Source organism: Pleurodeles waltl, chromosome 7, assembly GCF_031143425.1.
Source record: "Pleurodeles waltl isolate 20211129_DDA chromosome 7, aPleWal1.hap1.20221129, whole genome shotgun sequence".
NCBI lineage: Eukaryota > Metazoa > Chordata > Amphibia > Caudata > Salamandridae > Pleurodeles > Pleurodeles waltl.
The window spans coordinates 596494740-596517758 of NC_090446.1; positions in this window are offsets into that span (position 1 = coordinate 596494740).

A 23019-nucleotide genomic window follows, 5' to 3' on the forward strand; every position below is an offset into this window, starting at 1 on the left:
CACAGGCACTGCAAGCCTGGATGCTGCATGTGATCTGGGTGAACGAGGAGGCCCCAGACACCGCTTGCATGCTTGATCAAAGTGAAAACCAGGCATATAAAGGGGTTGCGGCGGCACAGCTGTCAACGAGGACCAAACCGGAGCAGCGCCTCGAAGGTCCAAAGACGCGGAAAGAGACACGCCTACAAGGGGCACAAGAAACAGGGAAGCCCCAGCCAAAATGTGCCTGAAAGGACCCAAAGCTGTAAAATAATTACAAACCCTAATCAAGGAAGGCCCAGCCAACCCAGTACATAGGAAGGATGCCAGGGACAGTACCCACCAACCCCAGGCACAGTGCCCAGCACATCACCCATAACCAGGGATGCAAGTACAGGGGAAAGCCAACCATCCATTCCCAAGGAATGACTCAAAGGACCAACATGGTATCTTAAGCAGACGAAGAAGACAGGACGTTTTTCTGTGCTCCATACCTTTTTATCACCAGGTTGGTGGAAGGTGATTGGAGATTAGGGGGGGGTGCGAAGGTTTTTGCATAGAGCCTTTTTTGATTGGTTCTGACTAAGGTACGTGGACCTTGGTAGAGTTAGAACACCTCATGTTAGTATTTGGACGAGAAATGGGGTTGAGGAGGTAGTAACTGTTGTATATGCCTCCCACTGTGTCTGGACGGAGTTAACAGAGTGTTTGTTATCGGAAAAATATTATTCTGTCGCCGTTAGAAGACTCTCTCTGATAAAGAGGACTTTACGGTACCAAGAGCTAAGCACTTTGTTTCGAGGAGCCCACCAGTCTATGTGGAGAGCAAATTGCACCCATGTACGGGAGTGGTCCGATATCCCCGATCTAGATAACAGGCTCCCAAGAAGAATTGTAATTGATGTGTGACAGTGAGGAGATAATAAATACGTGAGAGGCTACCATGCCTTCTCAAGTGGAATGTATACTGCTGTGCCATAGGGTTAGGCACTCGTCTATGCCACTCAGTCCTAAGGCGATCAGGAACTCTGATAATGAGGTAAGGGAAGGGCCCGCTGATCTGTGTGGCCATCGGTCTAGTTTGTCACATACTGTTGCATTTAAGTTCACCCCTAATCAACAATGTACCCTCAGGCCTCTGGAGGAGTAGAGGACTCAGGTCTTGGAGAGTGAGGTCATGTATTCGGGGTGGGACGTAAACCAAACATATGTTAAGGGTAACTCGTGATTTTTTTAAACTAAAATGCCCACATCCCTGGAGCCCGTGTCATATCACGCATGGGCAAGTAGTTTATAACCCCATCAATGTAAGGCAAGTTAAGTCGTTCCCAATAAATGGGTCTCCTGAAAGAGGACCTCATCAGGTACCTGACGTGTAATATATTGCAGGGTGTTTGATTTTGTCCCCCAGACCGTTCACATTCCAGGATAAAAGTTTTATTACTGATGTATCAGGGCACTGTTCCATAGGTATGCGGTGTCGCTGTGACCTAATGAACAATCCTACTGGGCAGTGAGCTTTAGGCGATGTGTAGGGGTATACTGTGCATGCGTGAGCAATCCTGCACTCTCAGGAATTCACATGGCCATCGACATTTTACACCAACAAATAATATCAATAAACAAACTAACAAACATCTCCAAAACAAACCCTTGGTCCCTGATTCTCTGCACAGCAGACTCAAAATAGCCCACCCCCAAACACTTTCGAGTTCCTGTCGCGTCAAACCAACACTGAAACAGTGAGGGACGGTGCTAACCGCAGACAATCCCCCCACCCACCTACCCCTCCCTCCAGAAAACGTCTTACCTGGTACTGAATGCCATCCGCATATTCTGTTGCAAGCAAACGTCCTCTGCTGCCAGTGCATTCCACCCCTATGTAGGGGGAGTCACACCATCATAGTGCAAAACTGCAGAGCCAGTTTAGTTTAAGAAGGTTCCAAGTTCACTCATTGCCATCAAACCAGTCTGTGTGTTTTTCTTGTTGGCAGGCATCTCCGAATTCCACTGCTGCGGCAATATTTGGGACTGTTGGGTCTCTTTGTTGTCATTGCTGCGATCCGAGGAATCAGTGCTGCTTCTTTGTTGGTGAACTTGGCTACGTGGATAGGTCTTCAGCCTTCTAGCCAGTCCCATGCTGTCACCGGGATTGCGAAGTGTCAGAAAGAAAGACCTGCCACTTCACAATCCTATGCACAATTGAGCCGGGAATATCATTAAGTATTTTAAATTCTGTTGTTGCAGGGCACTTGTATGAAGCTGCAACGCCGCTGGCCGGTATCTCTGTGTAATATTCTGGCACTTCCCCGGTCTATAGTCTGGGCCTTCCGGGGGCCGAGTGCGCCAAGTAAAGCACTGCTTGTTACAGGTAGTCATTCCGCATTGATTCCCTTCCGCTCCGGACTGCCATAATTTAGTCGGGTGGGCTCCAGCCAGGCAGGATGCCTTTCACCTCTGCGGTGCTCAGGAGGCTACAGACTCCCAAAGAGGCCTCAGCACAGAGTGCCCACAGTGTTCAGCAGGGGTCGCAGGGTTGAACATCAACTGGCCTCTCTCCATTGCGATTACTAGTTTGGACTACGCACGTGAGCCCGCTGCTTCCCGCTGCTTCACCTATCTCATTGCTGGTGGTCCACAGCAGTTACTTACACTGTAGCAGAAATGTTATCATCACCGCGACCCAGGGCCTTGAACTGCGTAGCCAGGGAGTCGCTGAAAACGGATTATGGAGTGGATTACTAGGGATTCAGCCGATGGCTATTAGGAGTGGCTCTAGTAAGCGGCCATCTTGCCTGATATTTGGTCACGCCCCCACAAGAGCTCAGTTATGACCCCTGGAGTCCACTTCTTCATCATGGGTGCTGGTCTAGTTCTTCAGGGATCCTCTAAGGTCACAGACAGCAGGCCAGTTTTCCCCTAGGTCCAGAAGTGTTCTGAAATGGGTGCCTTGAGTTGCCACATTTATGCCTGGCACTAGTTAGAGGGGTATGATTCTTGGGCATGGGCTGTCCATTGGGGTAAAAGTTCCCTTGGCCAACCCTACCCAGTTTGGGTATTTTCAATTTGGTGAAAGTCATCAGTCACACTAAACGTGGGCTCTGAGGGCTTGGTGTGTGTTTTAGGGGGAGTGTACTATGGTAATCCTAGTGTCCTCCCACATCTAACACTAAATTCCAGTTTGGGGGAGCCACTGTACCAACACTAAACATCTTGCCTGATGTTTGGTCACGCCCCAACAAGAGGTCAGTTATGGCCCCTGGAGTCCACTTCTTCGTCCTGGGTACTGATCCAGTTCTTCAGAATTCCGGTCCAGTTCTTTAGAGTTCCTCTAAGGTCACAGACAGCAGGCCAGTGTTCCCCTAGGTCCAAAAGTGTTCTGAAGTAGGTGCCTTGAGGGGCCACATTTATGCCTGGCACTAGGTAGAGGGTAAATATGATTCTTGGGCATGGCCTGGCGATTGGGGTAAAAGTTCCCTGGGGCAACACTACACAGTTTGGGCATTTTCAAGATGGCGAAAATCATCAGCCACACTAAACGTGGGCTCTGAGGGCTTGGTGTGTGTTTGGGGGGGTGTGTACTATGGTAATCTTAGCGTCCCCCCCACATCTAACACTAAATTCCAGTTTGGGGCAGCCACTGTACCCACAATAAACTCAGAAACAAAAGTCTAATAGAACAAAAGCAGGGTTTTCCAGCGATCAGACAGTGAATACATAAGAATTGGCTTGACATCTTGTTTCTGCCTTTTCAAGTACGCCTTCAGTGTTATGTGTAAACCCTGCAGACATGTCAAGCAGTATTTAACACTCCAATAGGATCTGACACTCAAATATCAGAAAGGATGGCCATAACCCCCACACTTCTGCTGAGCTCAAATGAGTAATTCCTGCCCTGCCTTTCAAGTCGACCTGCCAATCACAGTAACCTATTGTGTAGGTACTGGGAGAAATTTCACACTTCACTCACACCTATTCAGATGCTAAATACTCTCTGAGAGCAAATGCAAATTAGTCTCCAGGAGCGACAGGAAAGTTTAGGGGAAACTGCAACTTTGTAGAAGTTATCTTTCTTTAATTATTATTACCGACTGTACCATTTGATTTTAATAACTATTACAAAGATGTGTTTAATTAGAGGTGAGAAATCCTGAGTAACCACACAGAAAAGGTGGATTTCTTACAGAGTATGTTTAATTACATTAGAAACTGCCCTCGCACACAGATATGGTCGATGCTTCTGTCATAGAATGGCAAGCTCAGATAGACACTTTACCTTCTTAAGGCTCATAGCCCCGGAATGTATCTCAGTCCCACATCAACGTCCTAGACCATTAGAGCTTAAAGTTGTGTCTTCTGGCAATTTCTTCAAAGTAAATTCTGATGGACAAGTACAGCACAATGTGCTATTTCAACCTGTGGTCCGGGGACCCCTGGAGGTCCGGAACAGCTTAGAAAATTAAAACATATTAACAGATTAGGTCTCCAGCTTTCAGTAATGACTCAGTGAGGGGTCTCCAGATTCCAAAAAAGATTCAGTGGGGGTCTCCGGGTTCCCGTATTGTTGAAGTAGGGGTCCACAGAAGACCAAATGTTTAGAACCACTGATTTGAACAAAGAATGAGAAGTAAGTTCAAGAATCTCAGGCCCATATTTATACTTTTTTTGCCCCGCTTTTGCGTCGTTTTTTGACGCAAACTTACAAAATACAATTGTATTTTGTAAGTTTGCGCCGATTTTGCGTCAAAAAGCAGCACAAATGCAGCGCTAAAAAATTATAAATATGGGCCTCAGAATCCCTGTAGTGCTCTTACTAGATGTAAAAAATGTCCATGCAGATTCAGTAAGCAGAATAATTCAAAAGAACCATTAGTGTGTCTTAAATTATGGCTATTTGCTAATGTCTTTCGAAATCTGCCCTAAGAAGAAAACACCATTAATCTAGGACTGTGGGTGCTTTCAAGTGGATATGGTTAAGCAGCTGGTGTGTCCCAAAGAGCATCAGTCCAACCACATGCCAAGATTAAGCATTCCTACTATATTCTACTTACTCGGCTTGTTAGGACTGTCATTTCTCTTTCATTAATCTATGTCTTGCTGCTCTCTGGCTACTGGACGGGTCCTTCTCAGATTTTCCTTGTCACAGTAACGTTGGTAAAGGTAGACATGTATACTTTTCAACAATCAGAAAGCCATCTTCTTTGTGGGAACTCAATATAGTTTTTGCACAGTTGGTGGTCCCTCATTCTAAGTCTTCTTTCCTAGAAAGCACCTTTCTTGCTAACATTTAATTGTGCTCCCAGGAATGAAGAAATACTGTCTTTATTAATATTCTCAGGAAAGGTTTCCCATTCGAACAGGTTAGTCATGAGAACCCATCCAGTTTTCCCCCTGAAAGTGGTCTCAGATTTTCATATGAGCCAGTCCGTTTCTTTCATGTTTTTCTTTAAACCCTTCTACTCCGTTGCAAAGAACATTACACTGGCTAGTTATTAGTGAAGTTCTTTAATTTTTACTTAACTGAGGATGTCTGAAGCAGTTGGGCACCATTCGATAATTTTTTAGTTTATCCACACATTTTCGAATGGGTTGTATTTTCTATAGATTCCTACTGTCAAAAAACGAACCACAGGCACATTCCTCGAGTGGGAAAGCCCCACTGTAGCTTTATTGACAGACTTTATTATTACTGACATTTGGAAAAGCTGTAACTTGGACATATGTTTAACATATGCTGCTGCTTGGATTCTAGGACAGAACGCAAGGGGGAGGGGCAGTCAGCCTTGAGAAACATGTTTGGTTAACATATTCCTACTTTGTAATTTTTTGACATATTGGTGCTCATGGTTTGCTCTTTTATTCAGATTAGTAATGGCTATCAGGAAGACCTTCTGAAGCAGAAGAAAAAACGCTTACTTTTAATGTTAGTTGTCCATAATGCGAGTGTTCATTGAAGCTGTAAGAAACCCACCTCTCCCCTAGCTGCAGGATCAGGTTAATAAATCATATCAAGCTGAGATATTTTGTTCTCGTAAATGCAAGCTGAAGCAGTTTGCAGTGTGATTCATGACATTTGCTGTTTCTAAATTAATTTCTTGTAAGTTGTTTGCTATCCATCTCTGTTTTCCTCCTACTCCTTTTTCGTTTACGAAATTCAGTAAATTTAATGTCAAACAGCCAGTTTTGCTCTTGTGCATTTTTTTAATCTGGATTTGCTGTTTTTAAAATAAACAATGACAATCGGTGTGTTTCAGTGTAGCCTTTAGATAGGGTGAAGTATGTGTTTACTTTAAAAAATATATTTTGAGTAATTTATACATTAAAAAGTACACTGGAATTCTGTGCACCATTAAAACTTTACAGACTTCAATGAAGAGTCTTGCAGTGGAGAACTAGAATTACTTGAAAGCAACTTTTCTTTTAGTATTAGGAACCCAAAAGAGCAGGTACACTGTATCTTACAACCAGGATTGTCCGTGGTTTGGCTTTTGTGAATATGGTGTCCACATTCAGGCCTTGGCTGTGTGAACTAGCGATTCAGCTTTTGGTTGTGGGAATCCAACAGTGATGCAGAGTTTAGGTTTGTTGTCCTGGCTTGTGGTGTTTGGGTGATGGTGCTGGGGCTGTGATATGTTTTAAGACAAAACAGTGCTGAGATTTAGGGATGGAAGTCAGTGTGCTAGGTTCTTGTGTCAGGAGTCAGGCAGAAAGGTTTGGGTGTGTGGACCTGAAGGTTGGCTTATGTGGTGCATCGTTTGGTTGTAAGTGGCGCAGGTTTTGAGTGTGGGACCTCAGAAACCACTGATTTGGGTCATGATATGGGTTTTTGATGGAGAGTAAAGAGCAGGATTTATATCTGGGTGGCAGGCATTCGGTGTGTGTCATGAGATACTGTGTTTGCGTCTGGATTGGAATAATTTATTGTGGTGAGCTGAGTGCAGGAGTTGGTGCTGAAGTGTAGTGATTTGGTTGTGGGGAGTTTGAATGAAGCATATAGGGGTTGTATATTGTCTGGCGCGCTTTACACGCATAAATTGATAAAGTCTTTCTCTGTCCGCAGCATTCGAAGTTCCAGCAATTCCTCATACACGACTCCAAGTCACTGGGGTGTTCGGCAGGGATAGATTCAACTAACCCCCTTAAAGAAGTTGGAGGTGAGCAAGACCAGTGAAGTAATTAAAGGGGCAGTTGGGAGGCAGCTGTCGGGATTCGATGCAGCATTAAATGAAAGACAAATGTGTGGGATGACCTCCCGAAAGGGAAATCTGATAGTAAAGAAAGGCATGGGGAGTCAGTGAATTACTCAGATTTGGAATATGGTAGGTATCAGTTTTAAAAGTCCTTTTCTGGCCACATGCATGTGGACCATATCTCCAACTGACCTAGACCTCATTTAGGATTGCATGGTAATGGGGAAGCTTCCGAGATGAGTGGTTCTTCTGTGTGCCCCACCATGTCATTTAGAGCACAAGAGTATGTGGTTTTACTGATGCACAGAAGGCTTCAGGTCCACCATTGGAAAAAGCCTTAGCACTACTGGACAGCCAGGAACATGGTGCCAGAATCCCCACCCTACTTAGGTAAGGCATTGAAGTGTGAAGTCTGCCAGCTTTTTACCTGTTCAGCACCACCATATCAACCAAAGATTTACCCCATGCACTGAGAGAAAACACTTAACATATCAGTGACAGTGCTTCTAATGTTCAAACACAAACCTTCTCTTTAGGGATTTGTCTTAGGAATTAATACAAATTAGGACATGGCTGCCATGGCATGGCGCATCTGCCATTAAAGTTTTTATTTTCTGCGATAGTCTTTACTCCCTGAAAGTGGGAGAACAGTTAGCTAAAAATCTTGCCTGGCCAGCAGTACATTTTAAATATGGTGGCAAGTGGCTGCTGGACAGCCTCCACCTCCCTAACACCTGTCAGCCAGCCTGCCAGAATGTAAATTACCCTATCAAACTTCTGAAGTATTTTCAGAAGTATAGGAGGTGTTGTTGCCCCAAGTGACTTGTATCTCAGTGACTCCCCTGGGAGCTGTACTACATATGCCCCCATGTTTATAAAATTCTCTCTCTGTATATATTGATATGCACATCGTCCTAGGCAAACACTACCATAAACATCGAGCTGTTTTCCTTTAGAAACCGATATACTACTACAAAGGCCTTTCAGTAAATATTTACACCTGTCCACATTTCCATCCTTGATCCTAAAGGGATATGAACTAGACATCCTTGAAGGGAACTTGATCGGCCGCGAAAGCTTGAACAAACAGGTGACTGCATATCAGTCAGGGACTATGTGAAAGGCCCTATCCCCAAGGTATTTTATATTGAGAATGTGACTTCATATGCTTTTTAAGCAGCAAATGTCTGAAAATGAAAACGTGAACTTTTCTAAGATGGTGGCACAGGACTACTGCATGTCTTAGTTGGGGGAAAGTAGGACATTATTTAGACAAAGGGACAAAGAGAAAGAGAGATAGAAAGGTGCAGGAGAGAAGAACTGAGGGAGGGAGAGAAAAAGAGAAATAAATAAAGAGAAAAAGATATATGAAAAGATGCTGCAAGAGGAGTGGGAAGTTTATTGTTATTGGAGAAGGGGAGTTATAGGATAGTTGGCATAAGGATCAATTGACATGAGTGTAGTGAAAGCCAAGAATGTCACAAGATCCCCATCTCAGGTGACTTGGCAATTTTCAGACTTGTGTGCATTGTAGTTATTTTCTCGTTCCCCAAATCAATCACCCAAGTGAAGGAGCAATACAAGTTGTGATCTTAATACCAGAAAATGTAGGAGGGTGGCAGAAGGGAAAACAGAAACTCATTTATCCCATTTGTTGACATGGAAAGGTCCCCTTGCATGACCTGGTCAAGAAGGCAAACCTGTGCCAAGTTCCAGCGCACAGCATGTTACTGTAAGTTTTTGATATTTTCACCTCAGTACACATGAGATTCATACATGCACACCGAGGTCCTTCTTTGAAATCGCTTGAGAACCTGCGCAAGCGCTCTGTGGCCAGTAGGGATTCACCGAGTGTACCCTTTGTATGTGAACAACTCCTATGTGACTGGCCTGAGAAGAACTGGCTAACGATGTCAACAACTCATTATGGTAGGAGGAGCAGGCCTTTATACCTACTGCCTGGTTGATTCCCTGTCTCTCCTCTTTAAACGATCTGCCACTTCTATTCAAGTAGTTCCTTTGCCCCATCCATATGGGACAGGGTTCCCACAAGTATATTTGCTCTTCAAGAGAGAGATGCAATGGGCATGAAGTATGCTTGAGGGGCTTTACTGTGTTTTGCAGGAGGGAATCTAAAACATGATTTCTGTCCTATTCTGGCTCAAAAAACAAAAGGGCCAACAGAGAAGAGAGAGAAATTCAGGCTGTTCTTGCATCAAATCCTACTGCTTCTGTATTGGTGGAATGTAGACATACATTTTGCTTAATTACACATTCTAATTTACAACGGACAAAACACCATTCGAAATGCTGCTTAGGCATCAGTTATTTCCAAACCAAAGCCCTTCAGAATGATGTCAACTCCTTAAGCTTTTCAAAATGCACTACAGTGGTATTTGATTCCGTTTATCAAAAGATAATCTTCGTCTGCCCTTGCCTTGGCCTTACAACCTATGGCAAATAGTTTCCAAAGGAAATAAAATATATAAATTTGTTGCAGATGAGGGCAGTCAGTCACGCCTTAACCCCTTCGCTGCCAGGCCTTTTCCCCCTCCTGTGCCAGGCCTTTTTTTGCCTATTTGGGGCAGTTCGCGCTTAGGCCCTCATAACTTTTTGTCCACATAAGCTAACCAAGCCAAATTTGCGTCCTTTTTTTCCAACATCCTAGGGATTCTAGAGGTACCCAGACTTTGTGGGTTCCCTTGAAGGAGGCCAAGAAATTGGCCAAAATACAGTGAAAATTTCGTTTTTTTCAAAAAAATTGGAAAAAGTGGCTGCAGAAGAAGGCTTGTGGTTTTTCCCCTGAAAATGGCATCAACAAAGGGTTTGCGGTGCTAAACTCAGCAGCTTCCCAGCTTTCAGAAACAGGCAGACTTGGATCAGAAAACCCAATTTTTCAACACAATTTTGGCATTTTACTGGGACATACCCCATTTTTGCAATTTTTTGTGCTTTCAGCCTCCTTCCAGTCAGTGACAGAAATGGGCATGAACCCAATGCTGGATCCCAGAAACCTATACATTTCTGAAAAGTAGACAAAATTCTGAATTCAGCAAACGGTCATTTGTGTAGATCCTACAAGGGTTTCCTACAGAAAATAACAACTGAAAAAGAAAAATATTGAAATTGAGGTGAAAAAAACATAAATGTTTCTCTACGTTTTACTCTGTAACTTTTCCCTGCAATGTCAGATTATCGAAAGCAATATACCGTTACGTCTGCTGGACTCCTCTGGGTGCGGGGATATATAGGGCTTGTAGGTCCATCAAGAACCCAAGGAACCCAGAGCCAATAAATGAGCTGCACCCTGACGTGCGTTTTCATTCTATACCGGGTATACAGCAATTCATTTGCTGAAATATAAAGAGTAAAAAATTGCTATCAAGAAAACCTTTGTATTTCCAAAAAGGAGCATAAGATAAGGTGTTGAGGAGCAGTGGTTATTTGCACATATCTGAATTCTGGGGTGACCAAACTAGCATGTGAATTACAGGGCATTTCTCAAAGAGATGTCTTTTTTACACACTCTCCTATATTTGGAAGGAAAAAATTTAGAGAAAGACAAGGGGCAATAACACTTGTTTTGCTAATCTATGTTCCCCCAAGTCTCCCGATAAAAATGATACCTCACTTGTGTGGGTAGGCCTAGCGCCCGCGACAGGAAACGCCCCAAAACGCAACGTGGACACATCCCATTTTTTTGAAAGAAAACAGAGGTGTTTTTTGCGAAGTGCCTACCTGCAGATTTTGGCCTCTAGCTCAGCCGGCACCTAGGGAAACCTACCACACCTGTGCATTTCTGAAAACTAAAGACCTAGGGGAATCCAAGGAGGGGTGACTTGCGGGGCTCGGACCAGGTTCTGTTACCCAGAATCCTTTGCAAACCTCAGAATTTGGCTAAAAAAACACATGTTCCTCATATTTCTGTGGCAGAAAGTTCTGGAATCTGAGAGGAGCCACAAATTTCCTTCCACCCAGCGTTCCCCCAAGTCTCCCGATAAAAATGATACCTCACTTGCGTGGGTAGGCCTAGCGCCCGCGACAGGAAACGCCCCAAAGCGCAACGTGGACACATCCAAAATTTTGGAAGAAAACAGAGGTGTTTTTTGCGAAGTGCCTACCTGTAGATTTTGGCCTCTAGCTCAGCCGACACCTAGGGAAACCTACCAAACCTGTGCACTTCTGAAAACTAGAGACCTAGGGAAATCCAAGGAGGGGTGACTTGCGGGGCTCGGACCAGGTTCTGTTACCCAGAATCCTTTGCAAACCTCAACATTTGGCTAAAAAAACACATGTTCCTCACCTTTCTGTGGCAGAAAGTTCTGGAATCTGAGAGGAGCCACAAATTTCCTTCCACCCAGCGTTCCCCCAAGTCTCCCGATAAAAATGATACCTCACTTGCGTGGGTAGGCCTAGAGCCGGCGACAGGAAACACCCCAAAGCGCAACGTGGACACGTCTAAAATTTTGGAAGAAAACAGAGGTGTTTTTTGCGAAGTGCCTACCTGTAGATTTTGGCCTCTAGCTCAGCCGGCACCTAGGGAAACCTACCAAACCTGTGCATTTCTGAAAACTAGAGACCTAGGGGAATCCAAGATGGGGTGACTTGCGGGGCTCGGACCAGGTTCTGTTACCCAGAATCCTTTGCAAACCTCAAAATTTGGCTAAAAAAACACATGCTCCTCAAATTTCTGTGGCAGAAACTTCTGGAATCTGAGAGGAGCCACAAATTTCCTTCCACCCAGCATTCCCCCAAGTCTCCCGATAAAAATGATACCTCACTTGCGTGGGTAGGCCTAGCGCCGGCGACAGGAAACACCCCAAAGCGCAACGTGGACACGTCCAAAATTTTGGAAGAAAACAGAGGTGTTTTTTGCAAAGTGCCTACCTGTAGATTTTGGCCTCTAGCTCAGCCGGCACCTAGGGAAACCTACCAAACCTGTGCATTTCTGAAAACTAGAGACCTAGGGGTATCCAAGGAGGGGTGACTTGCGGGGCTCGGACCAGGTTCTGTTACCCAGAATCCTTTGCAAACCTCAAAATCTGGCTAAAAAAACACATGTTCCTCACATTTCTGTGGCAGAAAGTTCTGGAATCTGAGAGGAGCCACAAATTTCCTACCACCCAGCGTTCCCCCAAGTCTCCCGATCAAAATGATACCTCACTTGCGTGTGTAGGCCTAGCGCCAGCGACAGGAAACACCCCAAAGCGCAACGTGGACACATACAAAATTTTGGAAGAAAACAGAGGTGTTTTTTGCGAAGTGCCTACCTGTAGATTTTGGCCTCTAGCTCAGCCGGCACCTAGGGAAACCTACCAAACCTGTGCATTTCTGAAAACTAGAGACCTAGGGGTATCCAAGGAGGGGTGACTTGCGGGGCTCGGACCAGGTTCTGTTACCCAGAATCCTTTGCAAACCTCAAAATTTGGCTAAAAAAACACATGTTCCTCACATTTCTGTGGTAGAAAGTTCTGGAATCTGAGAGGAGCCACAAATTTCCTTCCACCCAGCGTTCCCCCAAGTCTCCCGATAAAAATGATACCTCACTTGCGTGGGTAGGCCTAGCGCCCGCGACAGGAAACGCCCCAAAGCGCAACGTGGACACATCCAAAATTTTGGAAGAAAACAGAGGTGTTTTTTGCGAAGTGCCTACCTGTAGATTTTGGCCTCTAGCTCAGCCGGCACCTAGGGAAACCTACCAAACCTGTGCATTTCTGAAAACTAGAGACCTAGGGGAATCCAAGGAGGGGTGACTTGCGGGGCTCGGACCAGGTTCTGTTACCCAGAATCCTTTGCAAACCTCAAAATTTGGCTAAAAAAACACATGTTCCTCACATTTCTGTGGCAGAAAGTTCTGGAATCTGAGAGGAGCCACAAATTTCCTTCCACCCAGCGTTCCCCCAAGTCTCCCGATAAAAATGATACCTCACTTGCGTGGGTAGGCCTAGCGCCCGCGACAGGAAACGCCCCAAAGCGCAACGTGGACACATCCAAAATTTTGGAAGAAAACAGAGGTGTTTTTTGCGAAGTGCCTACCTGTAGATTTTGGCCTCTAGCTCAGCCGGCACCTAGGGAAACCTACCAAACCTGTGCATTTCTGAAAACTAGAGACCTAGGGGAATCCAAGGAGGGGTGACTTGCGGGGCTCGGACCAGGTTCTGTTACCCAGAATCCTTTGCAAACCTCAACATTTGGCTAAAAAAACACATGTTCCTCACATTTCTGTGGCAGAAAGTTCTGGAATCTGAGAGGAGCCACAAATTTCCTTCCACCCAGCGTTCCCCCAAGTCTTCCGATAAAAATGATACCTCACTTGCGTGGGTAGGCCTAGGGCCGGCGACAGGAAACACCCCAAAGCGCAACGTGGACACGTCTAAAATTTTGGAAGAAAACAGAGGTGTTTTTTGCGAAGTGCCTACCTGTAGATTTTGGCCTCTAGCTCAGCCGGCACCTAGGGAAACCTACCAAACCTGTGCATTTCTGAAAACTAGAGACCTAGGGGAATCCAAGATGGGGTGACTTGCGGGGCTCGGACCAGGTTCTGTTACCCAGAATCCTTTGCAAACCTCAAAATTTGGCTAAAAAAACACATGCTCCTCAAATTTCTGTGGCAGAAAGTTCTGGAATCTGAGAGGAGCCACAAATTTCCTTCCACCCAGCATTCCCCCAAGTCTCCCGATAAAAATGATACCTCACTTGCGTGGGTAGGCCTAGCGCCGGCGACAGGAAACACCCCAAAGCGCAACGTGGACACGTCCAAAATTTTGGAAGAAAACAGAGGTGTTTTTTGCGAAGTGCCTACCTGTAGATTTTGGCCTCTAGCTCAGCCGGCACCTAGGGAAACCTACCAAACCTGTGCATTTCTGAAAACTAGAGACCTAGGGGAATCCAAGGAGGGGTGACTTGCGGGGCTCGGACCAGGTTCTGTTACCCAGAATCCTTTGCAAACCTCAAAATTTGGCTAAAAAAACACATGTTCCTCACATTTCTGTGGTAGAAAGTTCTGGAATCTGAGAGGAGCCACAAATTTCCTTCCACCCAGCGTTTCCCCAAGTCTCCCGATACAAATGAGACCTCACTTGCGTGGGTAGGCCTAGCGCCAGCGACAGGAAACACCCCAAAGCGCAACGTGGACACATCCAAAATTTTGGAAGAAAACAGAGGTGTTTTTTGCGAAGTGCCTACCTGTAGATTTTGGCCTCTAGCTCAGCCGGCACCTAGGGAAACCTACCAAACCTGTGCATTTCTGAAAACTAGAGACCTAGGGGAATCCAAGGAGGGGTGACTTGCGGGGCTCGGACCAGGTTCTGTTACCCAGAATCCTTTGCAAACCTCAAAATTCGGCTAAAAAAACACATGTTCCTCACATTTCTGTGGCAGAAAGTTCTGGAATCTGAGAGGAGCCACAAATTTCCTTCCACCCAGCGTTCCCCCAAGTCTCCCGATAAAAATGATACCTCACTTGCGTGGGTAGGCCTAGCGCCGGCGACAGGAAACACCCCAAAGCGCAACGTGGACACGTCCAAAATTTTGGAAGAAAACAGAGGTGTTTTTTGCGAAGTGCCTACCTGTAGATTTTGGCCTCTAGCTCAGCCGGCACCTAGGGAAACCTACCAAACCTGTGCATTTCTGAAACTAGAGACCTAGGGGAATCCAAGATGGGGTGACTTGCGGGGCTCGGACCAGGTTCTGTTACCCAGAATCCTTTGCAAACCTCAAAATTTGGCTAAAAAAACACATGTTCCTCACATTTCTGTGGCAGAAAGTTCTGGAATCTGAGAGGAGCCACAAATTTCCTTCCACCCAGCATTCCCCCAAGTCTCCCGATAAAAATGATACCTCACTTGTGTGGGTAGGCCTAGCGCCGGCGACAGGAAACACCCCAAAGCGCAACGTGGACACATCCAAAATTTTGGAAGAAAACAGAGGTGTTTTTTGCGAAGTGCCTACCTGTAGATTTTGGCCTCTAGCTCAGCCGGCACCTAGGGAAACCTACCAAACCTGTGCATTTCTGAAAACTAGAGACCTAGGGGAATCCAAGGAGGGGTGACTTGCGGGGCTCGGACCAGGTTCTGTTACCCAGAGTCCTTTGCAAACCTCAAAATTTGGCTAAAAAAACACATGTTCCTCACATTTCTGTGGCAGAAAGTTCTGGAATCGGAGAGGAGCCACAAATTTCCTTCCACCCAGCGTTCCCCCAAGTCTCCCGATAAAAATGATACCTCACTTGCGTGGGTAGGCCTAGCGCCGGCGACAGGAAACACCCCAAAGCGCAACGTGGACACGTCCAAAATTTTGGAAGAAAACAGAGGTGTTTTTTGCGAAGTGCCTACCTGTAGATTTTGGCCTCTAGCTCAGCCGGCACCTAGGGAAACCTACCAAACCTGTGCATTTCTGAAACTAGAGACCTAGGGGAATCCAAGATGGGGTGACTTGCGGGGCTCGGACCAGGTTCTGTTACCCAGAATCCTTTGCAAACCTCAAAATTTGGCTAAAAAAACACATGTTCCTCACATTTCTGTGGTAGAAAGTTCTGGAATCTGAGAGGAGCCACAAATTTCCTTCCACCCAGCGTTTCCCCAAGTCTCCCGATACAAATGAGACCTCACTTGCGTGGGTAGGCCTAGCGCCAGCGACAGGAAACACCCCAAAGCGCAACGTGGACACATCCAAAATTTTGGAAGAAAACAGAGGTGTTTTTTGCGAAGTGCCTACCTGTAGATTTTGGCCTCTAGCTCAGCCGGCACCTAGGGAAACCTACCAAACCTGTGCATTTCTGAAAACTAGAGACCTAGGGGAATCCAAGGAGGGGTGACTTGCGGGGCTCGGACCAGGTTCTGTTACCCAGAATCCTTTGCAAACCTCAAAATTCGGCTAAAAAAACACATGTTCCTCACATTTCTGTGGCAGAAAGTTCTGGAATCTGAGAGGAGCCACAAATTTCCTTCCACCCAGCGTAACCCCAAGTCTCCCGATAAAAATGATACCTCACTTGCGTGGGTAGGCCTAGCGCCGGCGACAGGAAACACCCCAAAGCGCAACGTGGACACGTCCAAAATTTTGGAAGAAAACAGAGGTGTTTTTTGCGAAGTGCCTACCTGTAGATTTTGGCCTCTAGCTCAGCCGGCACCTAGGGAAACCTACCAAACCTGTGCATTTCTGAAACTAGAGACCTAGGGGAATCCAAGATGGGGTGACTTGCGGGGCTCGGACCAGGTTCTGTTACCCAGAATCCTTTGCAAACCTCAAAATTTGGCTAAAAAAACACATGTTCCTCACATTTCTGTGGCAGAAAGTTCTGGAATCTGAGAGGAGCCACAAATTTCCTTCCACCCAGCATTTCCCCAAGTCTCCCGATAAAAATGATACCTCACTTGTGTGGGTAGGCCTAGCGCCGGCGACAGGAAACACCCGAAAGCACAACGTGGACACGTCCAAAATTTTGGAAGAAAACAGAGGTGTTTTTTGCGAAGTGCCTACCTGTAGATTTTGGCCTCTAGCTCAGCCGGCACCTAGGGAAACCTACCAAACCTGTGCATTTCTGAAAACTAGAGACCTAGGGGAATCCAAGGAGGGGTGACTTGCGGGGCTCGGACCAGGTTCTGTTACCCAGAATCCTTTGCAAACCTCAAAATTTGGCTAAAAAAACACATGTTCCTCACATTTCTGTGGCAGAAAGTTCTGGAATCTGAGAGGAGCCACAAATTTCCTTCCACCCAGCGTTCCCCCAAGTCTCCCGATAAAAATGATACCTCACTTGCGTGGGTAGGCCTAGCGCCGGCGACAGGAAACACCCCAAAGCGCAACGTGCACACGTCCAAAATTTTGGAAGAAAACAGAGGTGTTTTTTGCGAAGTGCCTACCTGTAGATTTTGGCCTCTAGCTCAGCCGGCACCTAGGGAAACTTACCAAACCTGTGCATTTCTGAAAACTAGAGACCTAGGGGAATCCAAGATGGGGTGACTTGTGGAGCTCGGACCAGGTTCTATTACCCAGAATCCTTTGCAAACCTCAAAATGTGGCTAAAAAACACATGTTCCTCACATTTCTGTGGTAGAAAGTTCTGGAATCTGAGAGGAGCCACAAATTTCCTTCCACCCAGCGTTCCCCCAAGTCTCCCGATAAAAATGATACCTCACTTGCGTGGGTAGGCCTAGCGCCCGCGACAGGAAACGCCCCAAAGCGCAACGTGGACACATCCAAAATTTTGGAAGAAAACAGAGGTGTTTTTTGCGAAGTGCCTACCTGTAGATTTTGGCCTCTAGCTCAGCCGGCACCTAGGGAAACCTACCAAACCTGTGCATTTCTGAAAACTAGAGACCTAGGGGAATCCAAGGTGGGGTGACTTGCGGGGCTCGGACCAGGTTCTGTTACCCAGAATCCTTTGCAAACCTCAAAATTTGGCTAAAAAAACACATGTTCCTCACATTTCTGTGGCAGAAAGTTCTGGAATCTGAGAGGAGCCACAAATTTCCTTCCACCCAGCGTTCCCCCAAGTCTCCCGATAAAAATGATACCTCACTTGCGTGGGTAGGCCTAGCGCCCGCGACAGGAAACGCCCCAAAACGCAACGTGGACACATCCCATTTTTTGAAAGAAAACAGTGCCTACCTGTGGATTTTGGCCTGTAGCTCAGCCGGCACCTAGGGAAACCTACCAAACCTGTGCATTTCTGAAAACTAGAGACCTAGGGGAATCCAAGGAGGGGTGATTTGCGGGGCTCGGACCAGGTTCTGTTACCCAGAATCCTTTGCAAACCTCAAAATGTGGCTAAAAAAACACATGTTCCTCACATTTCTGTGGCAGAAAGTTCTGGAATCTGAGAGGAGCCACAAATTTCCTTCCACCCAGCGTTCCCCCAAGTCTCCCGATAAAAATGATACCTCACTTGTGTGGGTGGGCCAGGTGCCTGCAACAGAAGAAGGCCCAAAACCTGAAGGGATAGAAGGGATAGCACAGCAAGTTTATAAGGGCATATTCTTTTATACATCTTTAGACGGACTCTGCTTTGGGGACCCACATAAGTGAGGTGTCATTTTACTTGGGAGACTGAGGGGAAAACTGGGGAGTAGGAATTTTGTGCTGAAGCGGTGATCCTACTAAGAAAAATCAGGAAAATATGCTTTTTTATGCAAATTTTGAGGTTTACAGAGGAGTCTGGGTAAGAAATTGTTGGGGGAGCCACGCAAGCCACACCTCCCTGGACTCCTTGGGGTGCCTAGTTTAAAAAAGTTTCTGGGTTTTGTAGGTTTCCCTACATGAAGGCCGCACCCAGGACCAAAAACATAGGTGGGCCCTCCCCCCCAAACACAGGTATTTTTGGAATATATCACTTTGATGTGTGCACATACGTCCGTGATGTGCCAAACACTAAAATTGTGAAAAGAAACACACTTAGGTTATGTGAAGAAGACCCCTCACCCACCAACCAAGTTGGTGGCATGCTTCATCATCGGGGTCCCACCCGAGGCACCTAGCGTGTCACAGGTGTGCTGCGACGCCTGATTACAGCGGAGCAGGTTTTGTCATTTTTTACAACACATACTGGTTGGATTTGGCACGAGGGTGAGTGATGGTTCAGTGGATCAAATTTTATTAACAAGAGATTTCACAAAAATGAAATGCACTGCTAATAACTGAAAGGCAAAAAAGTGAACCAATGACTCACAGCTCGTGAGCTGTAAAGCCGCAACAAGGCACCAACCGCTTTACAGTCCATTCACACACCTTTCATACATGACACGCACAAGACCATTCACACCGCCAGCCACGGGCCCAGCACATCACAACACTCACATCGACAGACCGCGCCACTCAAGGGCCCATCACTTACATACGCCCTCATGCCTGATACAAGAATCACACCAGCTGATGGGAGTGTGGACTGCCGTTTGGCTGGCACCGCCAGCCAAGCGCCACCCCACGCACACCGCCAGTCAAGCGCCACCCCACGCACACCGCCAGCCAAGCGCCACCCCAAGCACACCGCCAGCCAAGCGCCACCCCACGCACACAGCCAGCCAAGCGCCACCCCAAGCACACCGCCAGCCAAGCGCCACCCCACGCACACCGCCAGCCAAGCGCCACCCCACGCACACCGCCAGCCAAGCGCCACCCCAAGCACACCACCATCACTTTTTTTGTTTATAAACAACAAAGAAACCACTAATTATAAAATAAGCACAAAACTACAAACACAAAAGCTCTAACTAAATACATGACAGAGATGCCAACCGTGAAACATATGAAAATATAAAACAGACAGCTTACGCTCAAGGTATTTCCCAGATTTGTTTTTGGGTATGGTAACTTCTGTAACAGCCGGGAACACACAGCCCAGGCTTTGAAGGGCATTCGGGGCTCTCCCTCCGGATTAATCTCAGGGCACATACTCTACATTTCTTTGTGGGCATGTCTTTTTTGGGAGTGGGAGGAATGTGATCTGGAAAGTGCCGATCTTTCAATCTAGCCACATCCTCCACCACTTCTACTCTAGGAACTCTTGCCGGTTCCACCACAATAAGGCTTTCTATCACCGACTCCTGAAATTTAACAAATGTCATCCTTGACTCGGGTGAACAATCCTTGTATACAATAAAGGCATTAAAAGTTGCCAAATGAAATAAATGTAGGGCCAACTTTTTATACCACACATATGACTTACGAATAGCAGTGTAAGGTTCTAACCTCTGATCTACTCTATCAACACCACCCATGTGCCTATTGTAGTCCAAAATGCACGCAGGTTTGCGCACTTCCGCAACCTGACCCCAAACAGCCACAGGGGAAGTACTCTCATCATGGATGGTCGATAGCATGTACACATCCCTCCTGTCTGAAAATTTCAGAGCTAGCAGCTCATTATTCCGCAAGGCACTGCACTGTCCCCTCTCAAGTTTTTTTACAGACAAGCTCCCTTGGATAGCCTTTCCGGTTAGAACGGATTGTGCCACAAGCAACAGTGTCCACCCTAAACAACTCCTTGAACAACTGCACTCCAGTGTAGAAATTATCTACGTACAAATGGTGACCTTTGTTAAACAGCCGTCTAGCAAGTTCCCACACAATTTTTTCGCTAACTCCAAAAGTGGCCGGACAACCAGGAGGGTCAATACTGGAATCCCTACCAGTGTAGACCCGGAAATTATACACATATCCTGTACTGCTTTCTGACAGCAGATACAATTTAATCCCATACCGTGCCCTCTTACTAGGAATGTACTGCTTAAAAAATAAACGCCCCTTGAAAAAGGACCAAAGACTCGTCCACACTTATCTCTTTGCCTGGAACATAGACCTCTGAAAACCGATCCACAAAATGATCAAGGACAGGCCTAATCTTAAAAAGGCGGTCACAATCAGGGTGATCTCGTGGCAAGGCTAAAGCATTGTCTACAAAATGCAGCATACGAAGAAGAAGCAAATACTGATTACGTGTCAGAGTTGCAGGAAATATAGCAGTTGCCATCAAGGGACTAGTAGACCAATAAGAAGCCAGTGACGGCTTCCTGATCAACCCCATCAAAAAAGACAAACCTAAAAACCTTTTCATCTCTTCCAGATATGTGGGAACCCAATGAGTAGCTCTAGACTGAGGCTTAAGTCTGGCAGCGTTGTCCCGCAAATATTGCTCTGCATACACATTTGTCTGCTCCACAATCTCTTCCAAAAATACATCGTCCATAAACAAGTGAAAGAAATGGACAGGCAGAAAGTTTTCCGTTTTAACTCTACACCCTGGGAGACCAGTAAATGCAGGTAACTGTGGCTGCTCCATGTTTGGGGCAATCCAGGTGTCAGGTCTTCCAATGGGAAACCCTGCAGCCCCAGGCTGCTGCACTCTTGGCACATCAATGTCCTCCTCTAACACAGGCCCTTCATCTGCACTGAGAGTAGCTTCCTCATCAGAAGAATACTCTCGGACAGAAAACTCACTTCCAGAATCTCCTGCTTCCTCCTCTGCCTCAGATGCAGAGTCAGTGTCGTAATCATGGTCTGAAGACGACTCAAAGAGCATGCGAACAACCTGCTGAGCGGTCACTTTGCGGCTAGCCATGATCCTAACAACAAATGGATTGCCAACAACAACTAGCACTAAAATAAGTAATAAACAAAGTGTAGCTTTATCACAAAGAGTTATGTACTACAAAAAACTATACCACTCAGTTGCCTGAAATAGCTACTCACCAAGCAACTACTCTGCACAGACAGCAATCACCAATGATATCCCACTAAAAAGAAAAAAGAAAAAAGCAAATTAGACATATGACAACACAAACATCACTGTGCTCAAATCTAAGGACAATGTCAAACACACAATACTGCATTTAGTACACCACCTACAAACATGTCAACAATACTCCTTTGGAGTAAATTGCTTTCACTTACCTAAAACATGCAACTATGCAAACCACCGGACAACTACTGCCAAAACCGCAAAGATCCACAGCAAAGGAAGCAAAAGCATTGAACTAGAAGTAAAAGAAGAAATAAATTGTTATAATCACAAATACAAATACTTTGCCAGTTGACAAACACCCCACCACCAAGAACTTAGAAGTTGTCCCTGGTACCTAAGTGGATCCTGCCCCCCTCGGGGGTAGATGGGCGTAAAAAAATTGGCCAATCTGCCCCCAAGGGGGGCAGAAATGGGCAACACCTCTGTGCCCCCTTTCAGGGGGCGACCCTTCCCAAAGGGGGCACCCCCAGCACAACACAAAACAAAACAAAAAAATCCCTGCCGTATTGGTGGTTTCTGCCCTCCTTGGGGGCAGATGGGCCTACAAAATTACGGGCAGAGATGGCCAATACAAATTTTCCCCACCTTAGGGGGGCGACCGTTGCCCAAGGGGTGCCCCCAAACACACACCACACACACAACACAATCCCTGGCGCCTAGTGTGCTTCCACCCCCCCCCCCCCCTGGGCCAGATCGTCCAAAAAATGGCTGTCTGCCATCGGGGGGGCCGAAACAGAAGGTCGCCCCCAAAATACACATAAATAACAATATCCCTGGTGTCTAGTGGTTTTTGCCCTCCCCTTGGGGGCAGATCTGACGAAAAATCAGCGGATCTGCCCCCAGGGGGGGGGCGAAATACAAAAAAAAATGGCCCCCGGGGGGGGCGACCCTTGCCCAAGGGGTCGCCCCCAAAACACACATAAATAAACATATCCCTGGTGTCTAGTGGTTTTCGCCCCCCCCTGGGGGCAGATCCGCCGAAAAATCGGCGGATCTGCCCCCAGAGGGGGGCGAAATTCAAATAAAAATTGCCCCGGGGGGTGGCGACCCTTGCCCAAGGGGTCGCCCCCAAAACACACATAAATAAACATCCCTGGTGTCTAGTGGTTTTCGCCCCCCCCCCTGGGGGCAGATCCGCCGAAAAATCGGCGGATCTGCCCCCAGGGGGGGGCGAAATACAAATAAAAATTGCCTCCGGGGGGGGGGCGACCCTTGCCCAAGGGGTCACCCCCAAAATTACCAAAAAAGAAAATCCCTGGTGGCTAGTGGAGATTCCTGCTCCACGATTGCGGGCCCTGCCCCCGATCGTGGAGCAGGAATCTTGTGAAAACAGACACAGGGGGAAAGGAAAAACCCTTTCCTTTCCCACCGTGTCTGTTTTCACCACCCCCGCCCCCCAAAAACGGAGAGGACTCACCTTTAGGGTCCTTCTCCTAAGACGCGCTGGAAGCAAATGGCTTCCAGCGTGCCCGGCAACACTAGATGACGTCAGCGCGCTGTGCGCGCGCTGACGTCATCGGATTGCCGTGGGGGGGGGGGTGCGGGGGTGGAAGGGGAAGGTCTTCCCTTTCCATCCCCGCCTGGGGGGGGAGGGGGTTCACGGGGGGGCGC